The 16,879-nt window shown below is 44.5% G+C and overlaps 1 protein-coding gene across 1 annotated transcript in view; it reads right to left on the bottom strand.

Annotated features, from left to right (window-relative positions):
- The window catches only part of LOC119446771 (cytospin-A-like), an 81,026-nt gene extending 65,739 nt beyond the window's left edge, over positions 1-15,287 (bottom strand). The window contains 1 exon segment of the mRNA XM_049664373.1: positions 14,910-15,287. The gene's annotated coding sequence lies outside the window, so the exon portion shown is untranslated.
- Between the last annotated feature and the right edge of the window lie 1,592 nt (positions 15,288-16,879).

Raw genomic sequence — 16,879 nt, forward strand, 5'->3', positions numbered from 1 at the left:
ATGAACTTCCCTTACAGATGTAATGGATGTGACGTTTGGCGCCAACGAGTAAATATGTTTTGTTGACAGGGATGGCGCCGCCATCTATAGAAGCAGTGAAGCAAAGTACTGCAATGGTGACACTAACAAACACCGACAGAGCGCGCTACGTTATTCACAGCGCAGCGGAGGCTTCAACGTCGCATAGCCTGGTGTTAGCACTTTCCACACATGGTTTGTCTTTCGCGTCGGATTAGCCTGTGGTGCCTCGTTGCCTACGGAGTGCAGCTCCAACATGCATCAGCAGTGCTTACACGCTGCCTACTGCTTCGCTTGCAATGACGCCAACTAAGAAAACTGTTGTGCTAAGTGGCGCAGAAAGGCAACAGCGTTGACGGGTGAATCTCGCTTCCATCCAGCGAGAGACACGCCAGCGTGAAGCAGAACAGCATCGCGCGTTCGCAGCGCATGCTGCGAACTTTGCCACTCGCATTCCTGAAGCTGAGCGTGTCACAACTCAACTGGCTACCCAAGACACAATGGAGTCGGACCAAAATGCTCGTACTGACGTCAAATCAACTCGCCAACAGGACGCCGCTCGCCAACAGGACGCCACACACCAAGCAAACCTGCAACACGGTCACCAGCCCGCAAATCGTGCGCCTTTCGCTGCAGCGGACCATGAGTTCACGAAGCAAACATGCAACAGCTTCTGTGAAGACAAGTTTTACTTTCGTATTCTACCGATACCTATGAAAGAGGGATCAACCATAATTTTTTTACATAGTTTTCTTATCACCACTGATGTACAGCACAGCCTTATCAATTTGTTTCAAACCGCAATTCGTCGCGTTGTCTGAGCTCAACCTGCCTAGTGGGTTCTCGAACTTCATACTTGTATCGCCCTATCTGAGTTTGCCTTGATAGTGATGATTCTAGTTTTATTGGAAACATTCACCATGCTACATATGGTTATCAAGAACTTTCTGCATCATATTTAAATACCAGCCAGCGGTGAGCCGCTTCAGTTCTGACTCCACAATCATCAACTGTGCTAACCGCAGTCACTGTCACAATTGCATTTCTTGCTTTCTGGCCACAAGTTTTATCAAATGAAGGTTTAATTATTTGCTGCAATGACAAAGGGACCCACCCCTATTCCCCAGACTTTCAATAGGCAAAAGTGAAACCTGCCTGGAGACATTCAAAGAGGTCACCACGGTTAACAACTGCAACAGCAAAGACAAGCTAAGTCATGTTTATTTCTCTTTCGAAGATGCTGCTTGGGCGTGGTTCAAGAATCAAGTTATCCCTCATTTCTTAATGTCTCGGACTAGGAGTCGTTGAAAAATATAGTTTGTCTCTCCCTTTCAACACCAAACATGCTATTAATGTTTAACTGACTTATAACAATACCGGTTTTAACAGTACATCGGATATAACAATATGTAACATCGCCTGCGTGCCACACACCTTCGCCACACCTACTTTTTTGCCTTCACTGCAGTCACACCCTCGCACACCTCTCTTCAGTCTCCCATCCAACCCTCCGACATCAATGCTGTCGGCACAGTTGACTAGTATTTCGGAGAGGTGGAAAGGGACGAGAGAGAGGCATGCGAGGGTCCAACTGCAACGAAGGCATGCTGTGTGAGATGCACGGCACGAAAGTGAATGTGACAACATCCCCTTTTTCTTTCTTCCCCCCCCCCCTTTTTTTTAAGGATTTTGCTTTTTTTTTTTTTTTTTGCAGACACCCAGCAGCCAGATTTAAATGTTACAGCCATAATGCAGCCTGGGAACATTGTAGCAGGCGGTTCGTGTTATCATAGAACACAAAATGAAGTTCACGGCAGCGCCGCAGCTGCTCACTGTTGCATCTGAGTATTGTTAAAATCGATAATGCTATAGGTGGGTTTGACTGTACTTCTTTCTGGCTAACTAAAATGTTTCGATCACAGTCCCCTCTGCTTTTTTTTGTGCAAGCTGGTTAAAATAATTATCGGTTATAGCAATTGAATTTACTTGGCACTTGAATATTGTTAAAAGTGGGTTCGACAGTATACAAACTTGATCACAAAATCTGATTCCCACGTGAGATTTAGCAGTTAACAAGACAGTGGTACACTGAAAAAGCTGTTGGGATAAATGCACAGGTCAGAAACAAACATGTTGCATATGGCACCATCATCCAGACATAAGAAAGGCTAGGCTTTACTAGGAGCACTTGTTGCATGGGCCCCAGCAAAAAGCCCAAATAAACAACTGACTCACGTGGTAGACATGGGCTTGTTCGTGCGGGTGCGTGCTGCACCCGGTGTGCCGGCAGTACGAGAAGAGTCCTTCTTGACCGGTGCAAAGATGCTTTCCTGACCAGCACGGCTTCTCTGCTGCAGGGCACTCAGCCCCTGGGGCAGGGCACTGTTGCCCGCTGACCGCAGGGTGCCGCCCACTGTGCGCCCAGCATTGCGCATCATCGAGCCACCGCCTGCTCAGAGCCCCCTCGATGCCACAGGGGAGGCAGCCCTGCACCAAGAATGAAGGATATCAACACAATTTCTAGTAAACAGCACAGAGAAGAAAAGAACCCAACACATTGGGACACACAAATGGAAAAGCCATGGGTTTGTTAAAAATATTTCTATGAATATGAAAGCTACAGCAACCACACACAGGCACATATATACCGATCGCTCAACCACACTGACATTTCTGGCAGTGCTGTTGGTTATACTGACAAGAGGAATAATGCTGCGATTTAAAATGTCACATGTCACAGCCTCTACGAGGTGGAACTCAAGACTGCGTAGTCCGCTTCAATTTACTAACACGGAGAGTCCTGGTAAATGGGCAGTGCTGGTTTTACAGAGCATGCAGTCTGACGTGGATCAAGAACAGCTGACATTCGAAAGCGTCAAACTTCACACATCAAACAAAAAGGTCACTAAATTTCTTTCCAGTGTTACCTGGGAGTTGCAGGATCAGTGGTAATGATTACATAGAGAAAGTGGCTCAAGCGTCACCTCAAGAAGACCACCAGTGTTCCCATTTCACTTTCCAGGTCAGACGCTGCAAGGCAGCTTCGCCATCTGGCACTGACACTCTCATTAGCAGAGTGGAACACCCCAAATATAAGGCGCACCAGACTACATGAACTGCAGCCTTCAATGCAGCTCGCACCGCCACTACCCGGGCTTCATCGACGTGAGGCATCACTTCTGTGTTGGCTGTGGTTGGGAGTTGCCTTCACGAGGGCTTACACTACACTAACTGTAATAACTGACAGTGCTGCACACGATGACTGTGACAGCAAAGAGAACATTGAGCATTTATTGTACCACTGTCTTCAATTTCAACTACAAAGACAAACACTCTTCGACACATTGCGACGACTGGACGATAGGCTGCTGTCCATGCAGATGCTATTCGAACACCATCCCCATCGCAGCCCACAAGGCTGTGAAGGCACTTTTGTGTTTAAGGGTGAATGGAATATGTTGTCGCCTTTGAATTAGCAGTGCTGTCCACAAACATGCGCAATTTCACCATGTCGTTCCTGCCCCCCCCCCCCCCCCATATCTCTCATCTTTCTATTTCCCCATTCCCTGCCCCCAGTGTAGGGTAGCCAACGGGCGCTTTTCTGGTGAACATCCCTGCCTGCTCCCTTTTTTTCTTTCTCTCTCTCTTCCTGTGAACAGCAAAGCCGACAGTGACAAAGGTAACAGTCATCTTGAGTTGCCCAATTTTCCACAAGCTGACAAAATGGACAGTGAATAAAAATTTGTTATGTGCCCTGTATTTATGCAGGCTTTGCCAGAGCCTTACAATGGACCACCTAGAAGTTAAATGGTTGTTCAAAAAACACTGCTCCTAACAAGAACATAAAATTAAGCTGTTTGATACCATTTATGGAAGTAGGATGCAAAAGTGAGCTGTTTTTGGACTACAAAGAAAACTATCTACTATACCAGAATTAATTGTGACATACCAAAGATTATGAACAACGAGTCGGTGTTAAGACATAAATAGAAAGAATGCCAGTGATCCCACACACAGAAATGGAGACAAATTCAAGGTCGCCCCCCCCCCCCCTTTCTTGCATTTTGCCTTTTTTATAATGCAGTAAATTTCACATTTAACGAAAATGCAGTCCTCACACTATTAATAGCACCCTCTTTTAAACACAAGCAGCAAATGTCCATATTCCCAATAGCTTAAACAAAAATTTGTACCAACAGAAAATATTTCCGCAATATGAATGCTTTAGCACTCCTGAGGTGCAACACAACAGATGGCCATCACTAGAGGCCGGATCTTTAGGCATTAAAAAAACACGTTTTAGGCGCCAAAAATAGGCAGGCAAAGCAACGTTTTAGGCCTCCAACGTCGTAAATATAGGCACAATAAATTTTTACATAAATGCAAATAATTTCAAACGAAGACGTGCGCAACCTGTATCTACGACAGGAAAACAAGAAATGCTATTGTTTACGATGGCACAAAGGCGCCAACAGTTGAACATAGCCGTGCAATTGTCCCATAAAACTGCTGGACTAATGACGACCATTTGGCGTAATTCACCAAGCACACTGCTCGTATTCACGTTCAATGGCCACTGTACTCGAGCGTTGCATAAAGTGAAACAAGCATGAAAAAGAATACTTGAAAGCTGGGAATACTGATTAAAGAATGTGCTACTTCATGTCTGCCTGACGCAATTAAATTAAGACACAACAAAAACAGACAAATAATAAATGCAAGAGAGACTACAATTTAATAAGAAATTAACATGTTCTTACATGAGGACTGTTAGGTGCAACTCTGGCAATTTTCTCATATACAATGACATTATCGGAATTGTACAGGCAAAACGCCCTAACACTACCAAATACACTTCCGCCCATTTGAAGTGCACGTGCTTGAAGAAATCTGTTTGGAGAGCATGCGGAACGTAGTCTGAGAATCACTGTGAAGATTGTGGAAACAATAGCAAACTACCACCGTCTCCAGATTTTTGGATTCAAAATTGTTCCTCTTGTCCCTGAGAATGATCTTGTACGCTGAGAAGGAACGCTCGACGGCAGTGAACACCTTAAAAAGTAAATTACAAACAAAACAACTGCTCTTTGCTCTTTACTCTCCTTTCCCCTGACGGCTCTCCGCGGTTTGGCATTCGCCAACCGTGGCGCGTCCCATTTCACTGCTGCTAGCGGTTGTTTTCCGAAAGTTCGTTGAACTAGATGACTAGGTTGAACCCCATAGAGTTCCGAACAGTCAATTTTGCCCGGTAACATGAATAACGGTCTCTAACTGCACTCGAAAGCGAAACTTGATGCTAAATAGGTGTTCATATAGGAGCCGATATTGAAAATAGGCATTTATAGGCATTTAGGCACAAACGCCAAAATAGGCATTTATAGGCACTATAAAAACACAATTAAAGCCCTTCTTAACCTCTAATTCAAGCTCATATATCAAAGTGGGGCGATAGGAGCGCAAGGAACAAAAAAGGCATTGGCCTAAAATCCGGTCTCAAGCCATCACAGCCAAGTTGAGCATGCTGCCACGAAGATAACAACTATAGTATGCTTGCAGTGGCCTCCAATGCGATGTGAGTGCAGAAACATACTGCTGCTGTTATGTACCTTATTCTATCCCACTACAAGTGTTTTTTAGATCACAAACTTTGTATCACTGCACATGAACAAAAGGTTACAAATGCCAATTTTCGCTCACGGATAGCTCAACGCTATAATACAGAGCAGCAAGCTCCACTTGTGAAACACTGTACAAAAAATGACTGCATTGTTTTGCCCTTACTACAGTGTAATAGGAGCGTATCGAAACAATATGAAACAACTAACATCAGTGACCAAATCTTGCTTCAGAACGACCTAAACAATATTCAAAATTGGTGTGATGACTGGCTAATGCTACTAAATCCTTCTAAATGCAAAGTTATGTCAATAACCCACCGTCGCAATCCCCTCATATTCTCTTATGTAACAGATATAAGCATATTGAATCAGTCTTCAAATACCTAGGCATCACTATTTCTCACAACCTTGACTGGTATTTGCATGTGAATAATGTTACAGCATCTGCTAACAAAAATCTCAGTCTTTTTAAACGTCACTTACCCAAATGCTCTTCCCCCACACGTAAAACTACTAGCATACAAATTGTTCATCGGACCTAAACTGAATACGCTTCTGCCATCTGGCACCCGCAAGAAATTAACCTCACTAATGCCCTTAAAGCCGTACAGAATCGCGCTACTAGGTTCATTAACTCGGCATATTTTTACGGCATCTGTGTATCATCCTTAAAAGCAGACTCCAGTTTACCAACTCTTTTGTATCGCCGTCGCATCGCCAGCTTATCATTTCACAGATTTCTTTACAGCCCTCTCACCCTCGCACCATACATTTCACCACCGACACGAATATCATGTCACACAGGTCACTCATTATGCGACATTTTCGTCTTATTTTTTCCCTCGTGCAGTTGCAGTCTGGAACAGGACTTCCTTAGAACATTGCTGCCATCAGCCAATTCATCGACATTCACGGAAGAAGTGTCAGTGATTCTCTCACCTTAACTAATATTGTTTAAACTATTGTTGTAATCCCAGCCCTTATGTAATACCCCCATGTGGGGTCTTTAAGGAAATAAAGAAATATCAAAAGTGAACTTGTTTCATCTGAATAAACTTGGTTGTGAGTGACGCTCGTTCCTGTCCTTTTCTTACTTCACAATATTTTGCATCCTATCACACCATAAGTATGAACAAACTAGCCCAGAAACAAGCAGTGATTTGCTCTTGTTGCTCACAAATAATGTAAACACATATGTACAAGCTGCGGTAAGTCTGGCCATTGCCATAAGATGTGTGGCTAAGCTGCGTAATAACTAAACCTCAAAGATTGACCAAAGAGAGAGAAAGACGTTTATTAAGTGAAAAATATATATATGTACATTAAAAGGCAACCCCAGTGATTTTTTCCGGCGAGGTGCCTAGATTAGGTTAATTGTTTCGCTCCTTAATAGGCAGAGCAGCAAGCTGTCGTCAAGCAGGGGTCCCTCTTCGAAGGATCTAGTTGTTTAGCGTAACGACCAAGCTTTGTGCCCAGCAAGGCAGATTCTTCACAGTGAGGATTCTTCACAGTGAGGAACGCGTACAAGATCGCGCCCCTGGGGCGCGATCTTGTACGCGTTCTAAAATGGAACGGAGGCGGTCCGTTCCATCGAGCCGCACACGATAGGTCAATTTGAACCGTGACTATCAAATTGACCAATCGTGTGCGGCTCGATGGAACGGACCGCCTCCGTTCCATTTTGGAACGCGTACAAGATCGCACCCCTGGACATGTCCATAGCAGATGGTGCGCTGTGGCTGGCTCACCCGTGTCGCACATTCCACACGGTGGGTCCAGCAACTTGTCAAGGTATTGGGCTCTGAACGCAAGCGTAACTGCCATGCCAATGCGCAAACGGTGGAGTGCTGCTACACGTTCCCGGCGTGGAAGCCCAGGAGGGAGGGGGTCATGGCCCTCAGGCAGAAGCGCTTGTAGAGCAAGCTTTCTATGCTGTCGGAGCTGCAGGTGAGCCATCGGCAGCATCTACATCTTCTGCCGATCAGGCTCCAACGGAAGCGGGGCAAGGATAATGGGGAGTGGGTTAATTTGCTCCCCGCGCGACGCGTCTCCTTGCTCATTTCCTCCTGCACCCATATGACTCGGCGTCCAATTAATGTGTAGCTCAGTTCTCTTGTGCCCAGAAATGTCGCTTCTTTGTGGATGGCAACTGTCAGCAGGTGCGCGTCAATCTTGCTTAGTTCACGTACGGCATCTTGCGAATCCATGCATATGTGTAGAGGGCTGCGATGCTCGAGGTGACTATTTCTGGATGCTTGGACAACCTCTAGCAATCGCTTGTAGCTCTGCACCAGTCGTACTTAATGGTGTGCCATGAGTAGTTGCCATGAGTGTTGCTACCATCGCTGTCTGTCCACGCAGTACTGGCGCGATCCTGTGGAACAGCATCATCCATGTAAATGCAGCGAGCTGTATTATCATTAAGGATGGCACTGTGGTGATACTGTGATTTTGACGGGGAAGGAGAGAGCTTGAGTGCTGAAAGATGACACTGTATTGCATAGAAAGCTGCTTGGATGGTATCTTGCTGCTCACCAAGTGAGCCTCCTGTGGTCCATACTGTGGTGTCGTCTGCATATATAGTGGGCGAACAGAGCTACCTCGGGTTTATATAAGTTTGGGTATCATAGTGTCAGCATAGTAGATGGTATATCTGTCTGTTGTAGAAGCATCCTGTCATCTTGGCTAGCACTTATGCGTTTTGGCTTCCAATTTGTCAGGGGATTAAAGGTGCAGAGGAGCACAGGAATGGCCACAAGTAGACGCATAATCTAGTAATGGAACACATGAGCCTCAGCAACTTTGCCAGTGAAAGTGCTATTCACAAAAGCATAGTTGCAGTGTACAACAACCGCCAATTGACTAAGAGTGGGGTAGACTGAGCTGGATAATGAAAGCGAATGCGCAATGACATACTACGGCCATGGCTTGATGTGGCTAAGTTCGGTTTATACATTTCTAAACAGGAAAATGACTGTTCTAACTTCTTAAAAGTAAAGAGCATGGGGCTTACTTGTGTTAAATACAAACATGTCAGTGTAATGTTATTCTAAAGTTGATGGCACAGCTATTTCATTATCGCAGGCATCATACAAGCCTATATAATAAAACAAGTGGACCCGAAATTTTTTTGACAAATCACCGAGGTCGAATGGCAGATTTGGAATAAAAACAGTCAAATTTTTATGTTATCGTGACCTAGCTTACATGAAACACTACAGTCATGCCAAAGTTTTCTTTACCTCATGGAGAAAATAAGCTTTCGCATAAGCGCTTAGAGAATACACAAATTAAGAAGTGTTGGAAAGGAAATTGCGTCTGACAGAGTTGAAGCACTACGGTGTCTCATCACATTTTCTGATGGCATTAGGCTGTCCAAAACAATGCCATCAGTGATTGCCAGAACCGATCATGGTTCAGCAGATAATTCGGATAATTTCTTGATCATATAATATTGTCACGACAGACATGAAAGCATTTTTTAACGACCATGTGATGGTATTGGCAGTCATAACCTTAGTAGCAGGTTGTCATTTAACTCAGCCCAGCGAAGCAAAAACAAATTTAAAAAATAACTGACATCATGCACATGCACAAAAAAGGTTTTCTCTTTATGCTGAAGTCCGTGGTGTCTAAAATGTAATGCACTGCTCTATGCAGCCCCCAATCTTAGCAGCAACTCCCGTAGACTTCTACTATTCGGCTTACCTCGGAATTAAAGCTTTCCCCTCTGAAGCTAAGGGCAGCTACCAGCAACGATGCAAGGCATATGGGGGGGGGGGGGGGGGAATTCCTAGATGCTTCAGCAATCATGTGCTCAGTGGATTCCTCTGCTACTCCACGGAAGTAGCTGCCATAACCTTCGCAGTGCAAATCATTCGAGAAGGGGTGGAAGCACCGCAAACGCTGTGTTTGACTGCCAATAACTCCGCTTCTGCTGAATGCACTGAAGTACTTTTTGTGGTAAATTATTTCTGAAACAGCCTATTTTAACTTCAAATGTATTTCTCCACTTCGATAAAAAGTAGTTCAGGGCCCCTTTAAAGATACCTTCAGCATGTTGTCCAATAGTTCGGACCACTAGGTATGTGCTCCTGGTTATGATGCCAATATGGTCATTGCATCATGGTCATTCCAGCTTCATCTTCTGGCTCTCCTCATGCCATCATCGTCCCGCCATCATCATCATACAGGCTTCCATCGTCGTCATACAGTGTTCGGCACGCCATTGTCGTCATGTCAGCCCACTGTCCTCATGCAGTTGTCATGCCGTCATCGTCATGCATACATTGTCAAACAGTCGTCATAGTGCTGTCGTGGTCATTCCATTGTCTTTATTCTAACTTCATGATCCGATTCACAACATGCTGTCTTCATCACGCAGTCGCCATCACATGATTGTCATGATGCCACCGTCGTTATGCACACTTTGTCATACCATCATCGTTTTCAGATCCATTGTCAGCATCCATTGTCAGACTGTCGTCATACCCCATCGTGGTCGTGCTATTATCATTCCAGCTCAATTGTCAGACTGTCGTCATACCATCGTGATCGTGCTATTGTCATCATTCCAACTCCATTGTCAGACTGTCATACCATCGTGGTCGTGCTATTGTCATCATTCCACCTCCACTGTCAGACTGTCGTCATACCATCGTGGTCGAGCTATTGTCATCATTCCAGCTCCATTGTAAGACTGTCATACTATCGTGGTCGTGCTACTGTCATCATTCCAGCTCCATCATCTGACTTTCGTCAAGCCGTCACCATCAAGCCACGATTGTCACACCATCTTCGTCATACAGCCGCCGTCATGCATTTGTTATGCCATCACCGAGGTGCCTTCACAGTCATTCCATGGTCGTCATTATAACATCAACATCTGACTCTCGTCATGCCGTCGCAGTCAGCCATCGTCAATCACACAGTCATAGTCATGCCCTTTCATCATGCCGTCATCATTACGCTGTCGTTTTACCATCGTCATCACTTCTGCAACATATTGTTCTGATCATATTGTCATCATGCTGTCGTCATACCGCATTCGTCGATCCATGTATGTCATTCCATTTTTGTCATTGTATCATAATCATGTTGTTATACAATCATCATTATGCCGCCATTGTCATGCCATCATCATCATTGCATTGTCATCAGATAGTCGCTATCATGCATCTGTTGTCAAGCCGTCATGGCTGTGCCATTGTCATTTTAGCTTCATCATCCGGTTGCCCCCCCCCCCCCCATCATGGGGGGGGGGGCAACGTCATCATCGTCGTAAAGTCTTCATTATCATTTAAGAATTGTCACCTCATCGCCGTCATATCGTTGTCATACTGCCTTTATTTTTCCATTGACGCCATTCCTTCATCATCAGTGCATCATGCCGACGACTGCATGATGCCGATGCATCATGCAGTCGTCATGCCACCAGGCTCATGGTCAACCTTGGCAAGCGAGTGCCACAGCAAGATACCGGAGTATGCCGCATACAGCCAAAGCAATGGAAGTTGCAGAATTACCCCCCCCCCCCCCCAACAGATGCTAAATAAACGTGACTTCAGGAATACGGTGCGTCGCTACGTCACTCGAATGCTAATCACATTACCATCGACAGTCAACGTGAGATGAGTTCTGCCGTACTTTTTCTCTTCATTTCTTTTTCACCAATTGAAAATTTGATTCACTTTAGCTTTGTACACGAGAACAAGGTGAGAGCAGGAGCCAACGTTTCAACAAGTGGACTTGTCTTCTTCAAGGAAACATATGCTCTCCTCGGCATAGTATATATAGCGAGGAGAGCATATGTTGCCTTGAAGAAGACAAGTCCACTTGTCGAAACGTTGGCTCCTGCTCTCGCCTCGTTCTCGTGTTACTCATCGCCTTGAATCGCCATCTCCTGCATTCCCCTTGTTTTCCCTGGATCAGCTTTGTACAGTCTTTTGAACATCATACCAGGCTTCCGAGATTGCGTGCAACATAGCAAAGTAGGTGCAGCTATAGGACACAGTATGCTTCGCTGCGCCAAAAGCTATGCTCACACAAGCATGTGCGGCTCTTGAAAATCAAAAAAAAAAAAAATCCATGAAAATCAAAATGATCTAAAACAACCTATCAGCAGCCACGTAACACAGTTTATTTTAAAGGATTAAAACATTTTTTTAATTTATTACTCAGCCTAAATGAAGAACAGTTTCATATAATTGCTGGCAAAATCACCTCATTATTTTTTAGTGCAAACACAGCCACTGCAAAAATTCTTGCTAGCCTCTCCAGCATTGCATGCAATACATAAAATATATAGGGACTTTTATACTGCAGCAAGTCTTCAGTTGTGGGTAGGTGAAGCCAATTAACATTTCTTAGTTTTCTGTATGAATGTATTCCTCGTATCCAGATATAGAGGTGAGCAAGTTGTTATAATTTTCCTTGATGTGGAATGAAGTTCTTTTTGAGATATGGAGCTAAGCTAAAGGAATAGATTAGCTCTCCAGGTGGACCAAGCCCTCACTTTTTAGTTTAGAGCTGTTGCAAATGAAGCCACCAAAGCAAAAATATAGAAATAGCTTCCATTACGCATGTCCCATTTAAAACTGGTAAGTTGCTGTCTGTAAGACAGCTAATTATGCTGCATTTCAACATAAAATAAAACACAGTTTGGCCAGTCTTACTGAATTTTTCCTGCAGAACTCACTGACGCTACCTCTCATAACCATTTTGTCGGGATTATTTGTGGTAGAGTGGATCTCAGACTCAGTGGCGCACCGACGGGGGGGGATTCGGGGGTTGTAACCCCCCCCTGAGGCCGACTTAACCCCCCCCCCCCCTTTTTGTTTAACCCATTTTCTTTCCTTACGAATTTGAGTGCTGCAACTAAGATGTAAGACACGCAATCGTCTGCACACTCGCAAAAAGCGCATTTTTTTTACAATTTCCCGTGAAGGAATCGAAATTAGTGCTGTTTAGATGGTATTGGCAAACTGTCAACCCCCCCCCCCCACCTGGCAGAGATCCTGGGTGTGCTACTGCTCAGACTCGAAGCTGGCAGTTGTGCCTGGCAAAGCATGGCCTTAGAGATTTTCAGCACCCACTTAAGGTTTCTACGCAGCATTCGCCACATGTAAGTGGTGGAATATTTATGCAGCCCCTTCAGCTGCATTTTTCTCTGCAACTAAATCATCTGTTGGCATACAACAAACATTGCAAGGTGTCCAGAAAGGTAATATATCAATCTAGAGTAATCTAGATTGATTCAATGGTTTTCTTTTGTAAGCAGTGTGTGATGAACACCATAGAATGCAATAAACACTTATCCAGTAAAAAAAAAAAAATACTTTACAGGTATACATGAACATTAAAATGACTACCGTCAAAATGTTCACGTGAGCACCTAGATGAAATTGACTGAATTATAAGTAGCACATTTTGCTTACATAAGTACAATTGCACAGCTTTTTGGATAATATGGTGAACGTACTAAGATGCAAAACAGAAGCAGCTGTTCTCTATTATTGTTTTACAACCACAGCTTCACAAAGCAGTGCAAAACAAATCAATGCTAACTATGACTATGTCCACATGGCTTGAAGTAGAAAACTGCAACCAATGAGCATTTAAAGACAACAACAGCATGAAATTTAGATACATGCTAAGCAAGGTGTGTTTATGCCATTCAAACACAGCTGGCATCTGTTTAGGCTAGCAGACTGTGACCACCATATATTCAGTCACATTGTGATATTTAAAGCTACTGCATATCAATTTGCTGAACCACACACACAAAAAAAGTATTTTACTGTCCCTGCTAGTCGGTCTAGTCAGTGTGTTGATTCACATCCATACAGAACATATGGTAAATGTAAGAATCGGCTGCAAAAAGCTTAATTTACAAGAGAGAAATTGCAGACAAGAAAATGATCAAGAGTGAGGGATATACAGCAGTTTGTGTAAACAATGACAAGTTCCTTGTGCAATTGAACTTGAGGGACCAACAAGTTTATGAATAACCAGAATTTGCAGGATAGCAAGACAAGAGGCTCACAGGCAAGAATAACTGCTGGATCAAGTGGCATTTGTCTGGAAAATGGCTGTGGAAAAAATTTGCAAATGAAGTCGTTAAAGTGAGTCTTTCACTGGGGGGGAACTGCATACACCAGAGAACAGTGGTCCCGGAAAGAAAAGGCAGCCGCAGGAGCAGTGGCAACTGGCCCCCACATGCATTCTGGCCAACCAATCAATGCAACAAGAAACAAACAATCACCATTGCTCAGCCCTTGCACATAGCACATTCTTTTCAATCCCCTTACAAACGCATTGAAGTAGCTCAGCTACCACATTCTGTCTCAATGTAGGGTGAATATCTGGTTGGGCAAATGATGCAAAAAGAATACCAGCGTGTTAAGGTAACATTAACATGTGTGTTAATAACCTACCCTTAGTTCTTCTCTCTATTTAGATTAGTGTATCAACTTGCAGTTCCTCAAGCAAAAGCACTGCAAGCTGTTTTGCACTTTCGCAACAGTGATTTAATATGAAATCTGGTACAAGGAAAGCGGATATTTCGGCCCGAAACCAGCTCTGTTGCATGTGCCGCATCAAATTGCGATTAGCATAATATACGCGGATTTCTTTCTTCGCAGCACAGCCGTGTGTCCATGCCTGCCTGCAAGTCGGGCACGATAATGACGTGAGCACTTCATGATGTTTTTGTGGCACAAATGGGTAGGTACATTCAGCCGCACGCACACACATTCGTGAAACATTCTCTATTCAGGACGCTTTACATGCACTAGTATGCTCAATGAGTCCCTGCAAGCTGTAAATCGAACTCGCTTGAAGTATACTCGTAAGAAATTCAATATTTGCACAGGCGGAATGCGCTACCAGTTTGCCGCCTGCGATGCGTCTCACGATGCTAAAGAACAACGTTTACGCTTCACAAAAACCGAAATGGCTGGGTGCGGTTTTGCCCCATTTATCTTACGACGCCAACACTACAATGTGGCAGCCAGGTTCAACGCCGACGCTCGATAAACAGTACGGTCTGTTTTGAAATCGGTCAGCGCTAGTTGGCTCGACTCAACGAGAAAATGCAACGAGCTCAGTCCACAAACACAGATGCTTCGCAAATGCTACTGCATGCAAAAGCAACCATGCAACATCTCTTAAAGCATGCATTGCTCTACTTGGGGTAGTCCCCGAGCAAACGTTAACGGCTCATCAAGAAAAAGAAACTAGAAAGTTTGTCCCTGCACCAGGGACGCAGCTCACGTCGGCAACGGATGCAAAGTGTCAGGCCAGGTTTGAAGCGGCCCTAGAGGCGCCAGCTAGATGCAACAAACTGTCAACATAAATATCAGCTTGAAGACGCTTAAATGGGTCATCGGCGGCAGTGCACCAGCAGCAGACGTTGAAGGCTCACGACTCCGAACCGTTTTGTCCGGCCGGGCACAAGCAGCAGCAATTATCAAACATGCAGTCGGACAGTAGACGCCGCAGGGCAAAGCTCGCGGCCGTCTCGACAATGCATTCGGTATTCCCTCGGGCAAAGTAGCACAATTCAAACGTAATACTTCACACTTTTGAGATTGGGCACTACTACCAATACGCGAGCAAAACAAATAAAAAAGTTCCGTAAGCCTAGTGACTGAGACTCTAGCCGCTGTAGCCTTTTGGCGCTCCGATTGAAAGCGTTAATAAAATGAACTATTGTAGTGTTTGCTCAAATTTTGCAGCAAGACCGCATTTTATTGTGCGGATAGTTCAACGTGACACTTGGCGCTATTACTTGCGGTATATGTCAATGAAAAAAATATATATGTAGACGTTTATCTGCGCCTTCTGAACCATCTGCTTGGCCTTCGCTACAGTACACTGTACCTTCGCTTCTCTCAGCGAGTTATGTCGAAAACATGGCGGCTATGACGTTGCATCAGATGGCTGTACGCGCGCTTTCAGCTTCACGCTTTCAGCCATTTGACCATTTCCTTCCTCCATGCTTTCAGCTCTGTTCATGCCGCGGAGTAAGTGGTTCATATTGAACATATGCAGCAAGGTCGCATTTTATGGCGTGAATCGTTCAATGTAACACGTCGTACTGTTACTTGCCTGGTTTGTCGAGAATGCTTTTCGTGATGTCCACAGCGCAACCCCAGCTTAGTTATGCTAATCGCGAAGATTCGAAATCCTTGTCGCGGAGGTCTTCATATTCATAGGCCTGCGATATGTCCGAGAAGGTCTTCGACGCATCTGCTAAGTTTGAAACCATTTGGCAGCTCCCCGCAGATTTCATCCTCGGACCATCGTTGCAGCTATAGACGATTTTACGGAAGCGTTTAGGTGAAAAGCATGAAAACGCACAAGCATGAAAACAGTTGTATGAATGCGTTCAGCGTTTCATGACCATGTTACGTGACTTCTCTTAAAACTAAGAAATTTTCTGTGTAACAGCCGAGGACGGCGGCGCCCATGAATCGAATATAAAATCGTACACTCAAAAAAAAAAAAAAAAAAAAAAAAAAAAAAAGCTTACACCCTTTGGGTTGTATCTTGTCCCCAAACAATAATCGTCATCTCCCTTGCTTGCGTTGCCTTTCTTGAAAACTCAGCGCTCGCTACTTTCCAGCCGAGAATGCTGTGTCACGCTGATAACACAGCGTTAAAGAAAGGAAATGCGGAGAAGACAGATGACGATTATTGTTTGGGGACAAGATACGACCCAAAGGGTGTAAACTTTTTTTAGAGAAACTACGCTGAAAAAAAAAAAAGTTTACACCCTTTGGGTCGTATCTTGTCCCCAAACAGTAATCGTCATCTTCCTTTCGTAAACTTCCTAATCACGAAAGGCTTGCCCATTATCAGCGTGGCACAGCATTCGCGGCAGAAAAGTAGCGAGCGCTGAGTTTTCAAGAAAGGAAACGCAAGCAAGGCAGATGACGATTATCGTTTGGGGACAAGATACGACCCAAAGGGCGTAAACTTTTAGATTGTTTGAAAAAAAGTCGCAGTTTCGCATGAAGGGCGAAGCATCGATTGTGATAGTAAATTAGTGGACAGCTATACGAAGTAAGCATAGTAGCTTTATCGGCCGTATAAACTTGTAAACATAGGCATACTAACTCAATGAACATGTATGGTGTCACGCGCGTACAAGCAAACTCACTGTCAAACTCTGGAGTGAGGAAGCGTGGCATCGATCGATCGAGAACTAACCTTCGTGCTGCGTCTTGCTAGTCTCGCCT

This window comes from Dermacentor silvarum, chromosome 3 (assembly GCF_013339745.2).
Source record: "Dermacentor silvarum isolate Dsil-2018 chromosome 3, BIME_Dsil_1.4, whole genome shotgun sequence".
In the NCBI taxonomy this organism is placed as follows: domain Eukaryota; kingdom Metazoa; phylum Arthropoda; class Arachnida; order Ixodida; family Ixodidae; genus Dermacentor; species Dermacentor silvarum.